At 46.9% G+C, this 11,332-nt stretch overlaps 1 protein-coding gene across 1 annotated transcript in view; it reads left to right on the forward strand.

The window, feature by feature from the left end:
- ALKBH8 (alkB homolog 8, tRNA methyltransferase) overlaps positions 1 to 11,332 on the forward strand; it is a gene marked incomplete at its 5' end in the record, with an annotated part of 247,603 nt that overhangs the window by 119,286 nt on the left and 116,985 nt on the right. The gene's annotated exons all lie outside the window — the stretch shown is intronic.

Here is an 11,332-nt window from a genome sequence, read left to right on the forward strand (position 1 = left end):
GTCAGGAATGATGAAAAGGACAGCCCGGCAGCAAATGGAGGGCAACTTGTTGGATACCCTCACCTTATTGGCCCCAAATCTTTCTTGGATTACTGTGGAAATGCAAGGCCACAGTTTGGAACCACCTCTGCAGCTCTTCCACATACTACCCCTTCTCTTCAGTAGAGAAGGCACAGTGTTAGTCTTTACTTCACTTGCATGCTCCCAAGCGTCTCATGTTGCCCTACCAGTGCTGGAAGGAGCCGAGTTGTGAGGTAACCTAAGAACCCTGTCCCAGAAGAGAACTTGGCCTGTGCTAAGTGAGAGGTCATAACCTTGGCACTGGACTCGCCTATCAGGAGAAGCTGCCCACACTTTCACTAATTCTCACAATTCGGTTGCGTGCCATCAGTGGCCTCTGAATCATGCAGCCGCCTCCCGAGAACGGCTAATCATCTGTTTCCATAGGCCGTGAATCCCCTGCAGTTTAATTTGGAAGAGTCTTGTAGTTCACATGCCATGCCTCTGTCTCACATAAGTGTGCGTGTGTGTCTTCATCTGATATTATGAAGCCTTCCCCTGGCATTAAAATGTTTCCAAGGAACTGTTTGAGAGCCTCCACAGCTATTCCCTTCACAGAGTGACAGTTTCCAGAGGGGTTTAGCAATCAATCCCTCCTCCCAGAGAAATCTGGGAGTTGTTGCTCTGCGAGGGGAATAAGGGTCTCCTAACAACTCTCAGCACCCTTCACAAATTACAGCTCCCAGAATGCTTTGTGGGAAGCCATGGCTGTTAATAGTGCTTTAAATATATGATGCAGATGTGGCCTTAATTGACTGACATTCCCTCAGGCCTTATCTATATCACACACCTCCATCATGACGGGCCTTTTAGCAACCAAGTTAGATTTCTTTTCAGGACCAAGCACGAAATAACATTTACAAAGGGCATGTCATCAACAACAGCATGCCAATCTACATTCCTTAGGACAACAAAAGCAGCATTAAAAGAACCATGGAGATCAAGGGGAAATATGTCTGTATAGCTTTGTTTGGTGATGCCCCAAAGGCCACAGAATTTTTCTAAAATGCTAAATAAGGAAAAGGTCAGAAGGACCTTTATAAAGCCTTAGTTCTCGCCCAGATGTAGCACAGAATAGGAGTTGAAGTCTGATAAATGTTGACACTTTCAGAATGTCGCCCTCAAAGGCTCACTAAATCATTCCTCACTTCTACAGCTGAGATGGGTCGTCTTCTTTGCCCAGGGCTTATTTTCAGTTTAGCTTGTAGGAATGGGGGCAGAAGGCAGGGGTGGAATTGTATGCTTTCCAAAGTCATTTAGCACAGTTGTACTAGCTAGTCAGCTCTTATCCTGAAGCTTAAATATTCAAGCTTTTTTTTTTTTAATCTTTAGAACTTCCAAGCTACAAATATTTTGCATGGCAGGGGTATGCTTATTCAAAAGGCATTCATTTTCACTGGGCTGACAAAGCCCTGCTTAATGATGTAGAAGCACAGGAATCTGCCTATACTAAGATGAACCACTAGTCCATTTACCACAGTTCTCTAAATGGCAGTGGATCTCCAAGATTTTCTGACAAGAGTCTCTCCTAGTTCTTCAGAGATTGAACCCGAGACCCACATGCAAAGCAGATGCTGTACCACTGAGGTGCATGTTCGCTGTGGCAGTTGCAAAGACCTGTACTTCTTGTACGGGAAGAAAAGGAACAGGTCACACATGAATACACATTTCAAAGTTTGTGTTTCAGTTCTCATAGTTTCAGAAAGTGTGTATTTGATAAATTCACCTTTAAATATGAACCAAATGAAACTTCTCCCTCATCCCTACAGGTCACATTTATATGCTCCTCTAAGAAGCTCAGAGCAGCATAGTGGTACCTCGGGTTAAGTACTTAATTCGTTCCGGAGGTCTGTTCTTAACCTGAAACTGTTCTTTTTTAAAAAAAAAAATAATATTTATTACTTTTAAAAATTACAGAAAAGGAAAAGAAAAGAAAAGAAGACAAGAGAAAAAAGAAACAAAAGAGAAAAAAAGCAATACAATACAATATATAAACAATACAAAACACAACCTACACACATTAAACTAAACTAAACAAAATCCTAACCCTAACCCTAAATAAAACAAAACAAAAACAGTTTAAAAACATACATCACACCGGGGACTTCTGGGTTAGCGCCATCGGCGAATGGCGGAGTTCCTCCGACCGGAGGAACTGGCTCCCTGGAAACTGGGTCTTCCCGCCGCGGCAAAGGTGGGGACCTGCTAGAAATCCCAGGTGGAGGAAGCCTGGGAATGTGGGGTTCGGCAGGGCACCAGGAGTGCCTCCCCTACTCGCGGGGAACCCCATTTTGGGGCTCCGGAGCGAAGTGGGGTGAGTGGCGCGGTGCTGCAAACTGATTGCTACTTTCACGGAGGGAAGCCACATAGCCATTGCCGGAGAGCGCTGACTTTTCCTGTGGACAATTGGACTCTAAACAAGTACCTGTGAGTAGAAACGGAAAATTGGATCAAGAAACATTCTAATTTGGCATCAAAGCGGGAAGGTTTAAAACAGGAAGTCCGCCTTCCGCATTTTGTAAATAGACTGAAGCAAAAACCTTGTAAGCTAATAGCCTGGAAAGTCGTTTGTAAAGGTCGAAATCTCCTTCATTTATAACCACTAAAACCCCCTTGGAAGCAGGAGAAAAGGGGGGGGGATTTTGACTGTTCAAGCCTGCAGGAGAAAGAGTAAAAGAAAAGTAAGTTTCCACCGTCTCAAATCTGGGAACGGGGTGTCAGAGACAGAAATTGTCAGAGACGTTCATTGACTGTGAATGGAACATTTTGACAGATAGCTAAAAAAAAGAGAAACAAACTGATTCCAATGTTGCCTTTTGCATTCTAAAGAAACAAAATATTTGAAAAATGAAAGTAACTTTCCTTTGTTGGATATGTTTTAAAAAGATGGACACAAATAGAAATTGTCTCCTCTAGAGGGAGCTTGTTAAATTGTTGCTGCAGTCCACTAGGGGACTTTACAGCTGCAAGATTAAGATCGTGGGACCAGTCTTCTGAACTTGAATAAAAATGTGTTGGGAGGAAGTCTTGGTGCTGGCTTTTTGTAAAACAAATGCTTTGCTGGAGCATTTGCATGAGAAGATGGATCTGATGAATGAGAAGTTGGACTTGATGACTGTTGTAGTCAGTAAATGCGGACAAACAGGGAATACTGACACAGAAATCATACAGGGACCAACTCAGGAAACTGGTTCAACTGGGCAAGTGCAAGGGCAGATGATAATGGAGGAGGTGGCGGATGCACCTCAAGTAATGCAAATGGAGAGATCCGAGGCCCTGCAGGAGCATAAGCTGCTGTCTTTGAAGATTGAATTTGGAGTGGGCCAGGGGGAGCCTGGAGCTGAGGAGGGTCTCTGAAATATGCTGTTAACTATTTTTTGGATCACATTGATGACTGTGGGGAGTGGGACTGTGGGGAATGGGCTGGTCTGATGAGGGGAGATGGAAATAACTATCAGCTGGAATCCCCCAGAGATCTACTCCTCAAGGAGAAAGGAAAGAAATTAAGAAAGAGACCAACAAAAGACAAGGAAAAGTGCAAGTATAAACAACAAGAAGAAAATCTGCAGAAGGGCATGGAAGAGACTTAAGGGCCTCGGACATAAGATCACCAGGTTGATGGACTGGATGGAATGGACAGTAAGGACTGACATAACCCGAGACCAGGAAGAAGGGACGTTGGATTAAAATTAGAAGAAAGTCTATAAAGAAAAAAATTTATTTTGGGAATTAGTGTAAAATTAATGAATATTAGGGAAAATGTTGGAATGAAACTATCCGGCTTTAGTAGAAATGATATAAGGAGTTATGTATAAATAAGTATTAAGTTTTAAGCTTTAAGGTATTTTATGGTAAGATAAGGTTAAACAAATTAAGGCAAATTGAATAACAGAATATGGTGAAAGATGGAAAGGATTTGCTGAGTTAATTAATAGGCTAGACTGTCAAGATAAATTATTCAAATAAAAATTGAGAAAGATGGAAAGAATTTGCTGAAATAACTAATTAAGCTAGAATACAAAAAGGGAGGTGTGAGGAGGTCAAGGAAATAAGCAAATGAAAGATGTAATATGGGATTTGTATTTTTCTTTTTTGTTGTGGTGTTGTTGTATTGGCTTTTATGCATTTTTTCTTCTTCTTTTGTTGTTTTTTTTCTTTCTTCTCTTTTCTGTATTCTTGAAACACTGAATAAATATCATTAAAAAAAACAAACCATACATCACACCTTTTCCATACTCTTATCTTTCATTCCTTTGTTTCCTTGACCTCCTCTCACCTCCCTTTTTGTATTCCACTTCTATTAATTGTTTCAGCAAATCCTTTCCATCTTTCTCTATTTTCTATCATATTATAAATATCTCAACATATTTTTAACCTTATTTTCCATTAAAACTAAAATACTTATATATGCTTAACTCCTTATAACATTTCTGCTAAGGCCATAAAATTTCATTCCACCATTTTTCTATCACTCATTAATTTTACAGTATTTCTATATATAAACTTTAAATTTTCCAATCTTCTTCCACCATCTCCTCTCCCTGGTTTCGGATTCTGCCAGTCCTTTCCGTCAATTCCATATAGTCCATCAACCTGGAGATCTTATGTCTGAGGCTCTTAACTCTTTTCCAGGTCCCTTCTGCAGGTCTTCTTCATATTATTTAATTCTAAAGAGCAGATCTCTGGAAGACTCCAGCCAAATTTCCATAGTTGAAGCTAAGATCCATAAAGTGTTTCAGGACATGTTTCAAGATTCCTCCAAATCCAAAGGCCCCCAGAACTTCAATCTCCTCCAGACCCAAGTCCATGTCCCAGAAGTCAGTTAATCCCTGCATAGAGGGATCTTTCCAACTTTCCTTCTTCAGTCCAGGCCGGGATCCGATCCTCAGAATCTGACTTTTTCTAGATTCGATCATAGAAGGCCTCAACTTGTAGTCCTCAATTTTCTTCTGCAAGACTGAAGATCCCGCTTGTATTACTTTAGGCTCAACAACAACAGCTTTCTCCTTCTCCTCCACAATTTGTCCTGCCAAAGTAGATTCCTGTACCAAGTCCTGAATTATTTCTGTGTTGGTGCTCACTTTTTGTCCCATATTAATCACTTTTTGTCCCAAGTTGTCAATTTTAAAAGCCATGTCATCCGTCTTCTTATGAAGCTGTTCCAGCAAATAGCTTATCTTGCATAATACAGTCACTATGGCTTCTCCTGTCAACATTTTTAAATGGTCCAAGGTCAATCTCTGGTTCTCACAATTTCTTATCTTGCAGCTGGAGATTCCCCAGTTACACTCCTGTAACAGTTTCAAAAGCTCCCTCTAGAGGGAAACAATCTCCACTTGTATCAATCATTTCAAACACAACTCAAGCCATAAAGATAGTTTCAATTTTCAGTTACTTTTCCTCCTTTTTAAACGCAGAAGGGGACAATGGAAACAGTATCTTTCTCTTATTTAACTAGCTGTCAAATACGTTCTATTCACAGTCAATGCACTCTCCCAAAACGTCACTCTTTCTGGCAGCCCTTTTCCAGGTTCAGAGCAGTGGTAATTTGATTTTTCACTCTCTCCTGCAGGCTCGCTAGGTCCAAAATTTCCCCCCTCTTCTCCTGCTTCCAAGGGGGGTTTTGTAATTTTAACCGATGGAAATTTAATCCTTTGCCAAAGGCTTTCCAAGACTTTAGCTTGTAACGTCTTTGCTTCAATCTATTTACAAAAGAGGAAGGCGAACTTCCTGTTTAAGACCTTCTCGTTTCGGTGCCAAATTAAGGTATTTAAGGATCCAATTCTCCGTTCTACTCACGGGTAGTTGTTTAAAGTCCAATTGTCCACAGGAAAAAGTCAGCGCTCTCCGGCAACAGCAATGCGGCTTCACTCCGTGAAGGAAGCAGTCAATTCGAAGCACTGCGCCACTCACCCCACGTCGCTCCGGATCCCCAAAACAGGGTTTCCCCGCGAGTAGGGGAGGCGCAAAAGGTGCCAGCCGAATCCCAGGTTCACAAGCTTCTCCCACTTGTGATTTCTATGGGTCTCCGCCTTCGCCGTGGCGGTCAGACCCTGCTTTTCACGGAGCAAGTTCCTCCCGATCAGAGGAGCTCCGCCATTGCCGGAGGCGCCAACCCGGAAGTCCTAAAAGCACTTGTGATGGATTGGTTTGGGGCTCTTCCAAAACTTTATGCAGCAGAAACAAGAAGTTCTGCCTCTCCTAACTGTGAAGCAGCTGGGAATAGCATGAATGTGGTTCCAACCAAATCCAGTACAGTGGTACCTCGGGTTAAGTACTTAATTCGTTCCGGAGGTCTGTTCTTAACCTGAAACTGTTCTTAACCTGAAGCACCACTTTAGCTAATGGGGCCTCCTGCTGCCGCCGCACTGCCGAAGCACGATTTCTGTTCTCATCCTGAAGCAAAGTTCTTAACCTGAAGCACTATTTCTGGGTTATCAGAGTCTGTAACCTGAAGCGTATGTAACCTGAAGCGTATGTAACCCAAGGTACCACTGTACATGTTTTTTCTCTTCAACTTTTTCCTCACAAGCTTGTGAGGAAATAAGGACTGTGGTCCATAGTCATCCAGTGCTGCTCACAAGGCACTGAATGGTAAAACAATACTTTTGTCTACATCTACACTGACTTTGAGTATTAATATCCATCATCCCACTTCAGCCAAAGTCTCTTTCATGCCCTCTTTTGGAAAAAAACCCACAGCTTTTCGGAGTGGAACATAATCACTACACCCATCGGTTGAAAAGTTGTATATAATATTCATTCCCTGGGATCAAATTCACAGAGCATCCCATTTTCCATTCTCTCATGCCTGTTGGTCCTGCCTATTTTAAAAGAACTTGAAACGGGGAGCTCAAAAACAGCCTGAAAGTTCAGGCATGTCAAGAGGACTCATGATTGACCCAGATAGCCAGGATCTTTCACACTTCCTTAAAAGGACTTTTACTCAAGCTATTGCCTCAGGCTATGTATTCCTCAAGTGTTTTCCCACAGCGGATCCATTGGGGCCTGTGAATTCTGCCTGTCAGCCTTAGTAAAGGGGTGTTCTTTTAGTTGTTGGTTTTTTGCAAAGAGCTGTCAAACACATTAGCATCCTTGGCTCGACAATGGCCTGCTTTAACACCAATTCAAATATTACAGAATCTCAGAGCAAGTGGCACCTTGATGCTTGAGTTGACATTACGGTTCAAGCTGAATTATGGAAACAGCCAGCATTTTCAAGATTGGACAAAGCTGCAGGAGGATTGAGTGGGGAAAGTGTAAGAGAATAAGATTACCGTATTTTTCGCACGATAGGACGCACCGGTCCATAGGACGCACATAGATTTGGGGGGGAAATAAAGGGGAAAAAATTTATTTCCCCCCCCCCCGCCAGGCGCGGGGCTGGGGCAGGGGAAGCCCGAGCTTCCCCCTCCCCCAGAACGGGACCCAGAGCCATGCCGAAGCTGCGCGCAGCTTTGGCATCGCTCTGGGAGCTTGCAGGGCTGGGGGAGGAGGAAGCCCTCCGCCAGTCTCCAAACCATGTGGGGAGACAGTGGGATGGTGCGCTGCGCCTCTCCCGCTATCCCCCGAGTTTGCGGGGCTGGCGACGGGCAGGAGCAGGCTTCTCCCCCCCCGCCAGCCTTCTAGCCAAGTCGGGAGACAGTGGGATGGTGCGCTGCGCCTCTCCCGCTGTCTCCCGAGTCTGCGGGGCTGGCGAGGGGAGGAGCAGGCTTCTCCCCCCCGCCAGCCTTCTAGCCAAGTCGGGGGACAGGGGGATGGTGCGCTGCGCCTCTCCCGCTGTCTCCCGAGTCTGCGGGGCTGGCGAGGGGAGGAGCAGGCTTCTCCCCCCCGCCAGCCTTCTAGCCAAGTCGGGGGACAGCGGGATGGTGCGCTGCGCCTCTCCCGCTGTCTCCCGAGTTTGCGGGGCTGGCGAGGGGAGGAGCAGGCTTCTCCCCCCCGCCAGCCTTCTAGCCAAGTCGGGGGACAGCGGGATGGTGCGCTGCGCCTCTCCCGCTGTCTCCCGAGTTTGCGGGGCTGGCGAGGGGAGGAGCAGGCTTCTCCCCCCCGCCAGCCTTCTAGCCAAGTCGGGGGACAGCGGGATGGCGCGCTGCGCCTCTCCCGCTGTCTCCCGAGTTTGCGGGGCTGGCGAGGGGAGGAGCAGGCTTCTCCCCCCCGCCAGCCTTCTAGCCAAGTCGGGGGACAGGGGGATGGTGCGCTGCGCCTCTCCCGCTGTCTCCCGAGTTTGCGAGGCTGGCGAGGGGAGGAGCAGGCTTCTCCCCCCCGCCAGCCTTCTAGCCAAGTCGGGGGACAGCGGGATGGTGCGCTGCGCCTCTCCCGCTGTCTCCCGAGTTTGCGGGGCTGGCGAGGGGAGGAGCAGGCTTCTCCCCCCCGCCAGCCTTCTAGCCAAGTCGGGGGACAGGGGGATGGTGCGCTGCGCCTCTCCCGCTGTCTCCCGAGTTTGCGGGGCTGGCGAGGGGAGGAGCAGGCTTCTCCCCCCGCCAGCCTTCTAACCAAGTCGGGGGACAGCGGGATGGCGGCGTTCCGCCTCCCCGCTGTCCCCCCAGCTTGTGGGGCTGGCGGTGGGGCTCTCCTGAAGCCTGGAGAGCGAGAGGGGTCGGTGCGCACCGACCCCTCTCGCTCTCCAGGCTTCAGCGAAAGCCTGCATTCGCACCATAGGACGCACACACATTTCCCCTTCATTTTTGGAGGGGGAAAAGTGCGTCCTATAGTGCGAAAAATACGGTATATTCACTAGGTTGGTGCACAGGTCTCCTGATTTGCCCCACCTGGATGAGGATTAGGGCTGAGGATTTTTGAAACCTTGTGTTCAACATAAGGTTGAGAGCAGAGGAGGGGAAGGAGGCACTGCACATCCTTTTAAAGGTAAAGGGACCCCTGACCATTAGGTCCAGTCGTGGCCGACTCTGGGGTTGCGGCGTTCATCTCGCTTTACTGGCCAAGGGAGCCGGCGTACATGTGGCCAAGCATGACTAAGCCGCTTCTGGTGAACCAGAGCAGCGCACGGAAACGCTGTTTACCTTCCCGCTGGAGCGGTACCTATTTATCTACTTGCACTTTGACGTGCTTTCAAACTGCTAGGTTGGCAGGAGCAGGGACCGAGCAAAGGGCACTCACCCCGTCGCGGGGATTCGAACTACCGACCTTCTGATCGGCAAGCCCCAGGCTCTGTGGTTTAACCCACAGCGCCACCCGTGCCCCTTTACCAACATCCTTTTACCAACCCCCAAAACCAAAGAGGCAGGCTGATCCTTCGTGAGTATCTTCCCTGCACATAAGGAAGCACAAAGCACACAGCTTTGAAACTTCTGCTTACCAGTTGGTAAGCAGCAGGATTCGATCCTGTGTGGTGCTGGGAAAGGGAGAGGCCTGGCAGGAAGGGTAGGTTAGGCAGTAAAAGCTTCTACCCACAGCCTGTCTTCTCTCGCAGCGATGCACTTGTTGAGCACATCCTCCCTTTTCCGTTTCTCCTCCCCCCCCATGCTTTTCTCCTTCCTAAAGATTTTTGCCTAGCATCAAAGAGACATGTATAGTTATATAGAACTTCCCTGGTGTGCACATTCCATGGGCAGGATGCCAGAAACAAAATGGCCTCTCTCTCGTCATCATTTGCCTCACAGCAGAATGTGCGGGCAGACAAGCCTGGTCCTACCTTTAGCCAAAGTGGGTTGTCTGCCTCAGATTGTGGATGGTAAGGGATAGGGCGTGGAAGGCAGAGTGGTGGGCCCTCTTCAAAGTCTGCCCTCACCCCTTAAACTAGGAAACTGCCTTCAAGCATGGTGGATGCTGTCTCATCACTGATTTTGTGGTAAGACTCAAAATGGCAGCCCAGGTCAGCTTGTGTATATAGAATGGCGGGAAGGGCCACCATCTTATCCTTTACCTCAGGTAGCAAAATGCCTTAAGCCAGCCCTGAGGGCATGGACAGATGGGGCTTTGATGAGGATGATGAGCGTATGTGTTTGTTTCCTCAAACCACATGTAGGTAACTAAAGGCTGCATTCAGCCCATGAACAGATGGAAATTCCCAGTCCTAAATGATAGTGGTACAGCATGTCAGCTGGGATAGCCATTGGGGCATGAGACTCACTCTCATGGCGGTGGGTTTGAGCCCCATATTGCACAAACGTTTCCTGCATTGCAGGAGGTAGTGCCTTCCAACCAGTGTGGTGTAGTGGTTAAGAGCGATAGACTCGTAATCTGGTGAACCAGGTTCGCTTCCCCGCTCCTCCACATGCAGCTGCTGGGTGACTTTGGGCTAGTCACACTTCTTTGAAGTCTCTCAGCCCCACTCACCTCACAGAGTGTTTGTTGTGGGGGAGGAAGGGAAAGGAGAATGTTAGCCACTTTGAGACTCCTTCGGGTAGTGATAAAGCGGGATACCAAATCCAAACTCCTCCAAACTATTCTATGCTGCAGCATGGCAACGTAGAATTATTGTAACAGTGGAATACAACAGTATTCTATTGCTGGAATAACACTGCATTTTGCAGACCTTGTGTGAAATCTAAGCTGTCACATACCTGTTGGGAGAAGGGTGAAAGGAAAATGAATAATTCATTGACGCCGGGACTGTTTCCAACAAAACAGCGTCTGTTTTTAAATAATTCATGCTATTTTATTAGGCACAAGTGGCAAAGAGATAGTCAAAAGCCTCAGCAAGCATTACGAATAATAGCCCCTGGGCCTCATTAGTACAAATTCCCACTGAACATTCTGACCCAAATCTAGTTCCAAATTACATTTTGGGATGATTAGTCAGAAGGCAGCTTGTTAAAAAAAAGTGGGAGGGGGAACCGGGGCAGTTTACACAGTAAGGCTTAAGTATATCTGCATTTGATGTTGCAGCTGCAATGATTCTGCTAGTGAACAGAAAAAGCCAAACAGCTATGCGAGGCACTGATGTCCCTTCTCCCTGAAAAACTTAAACCAAGCATTGTCAACACATTTTCGAGCTTGGCATGTTACACAATTCTGTGGCAAATAGTGTTTATTGCAATAAGGTGCATCAGTCGATCCAGACACTCAGATGTGCACCTTTATAATCACAGGTGCTTTCAACCTCACCATTTGTCACGTTCCCACCCTACTTTTAGGTGGACAGCTAAAACCTGGAATGAGTGAGAATCCAGAGACTTCACAAAAGCTCTTGAGCAAAGCCAATTAAAGTAGTCACCCAGGATGTGATGGGTGGTTCAAGCCGAGGTGCTACCTCGCTATTAGGGGGAAATATACCTATTGCTGGACGCGGGTGGCGCTGTGGGTTAAACCA

This window comes from Podarcis filfolensis, assembly GCF_964270895.1.
Source record: "Podarcis filfolensis genome assembly, chromosome: 4".
Lineage (NCBI taxonomy): Eukaryota > Metazoa > Chordata > Lepidosauria > Squamata > Lacertidae > Podarcis > Podarcis filfolensis.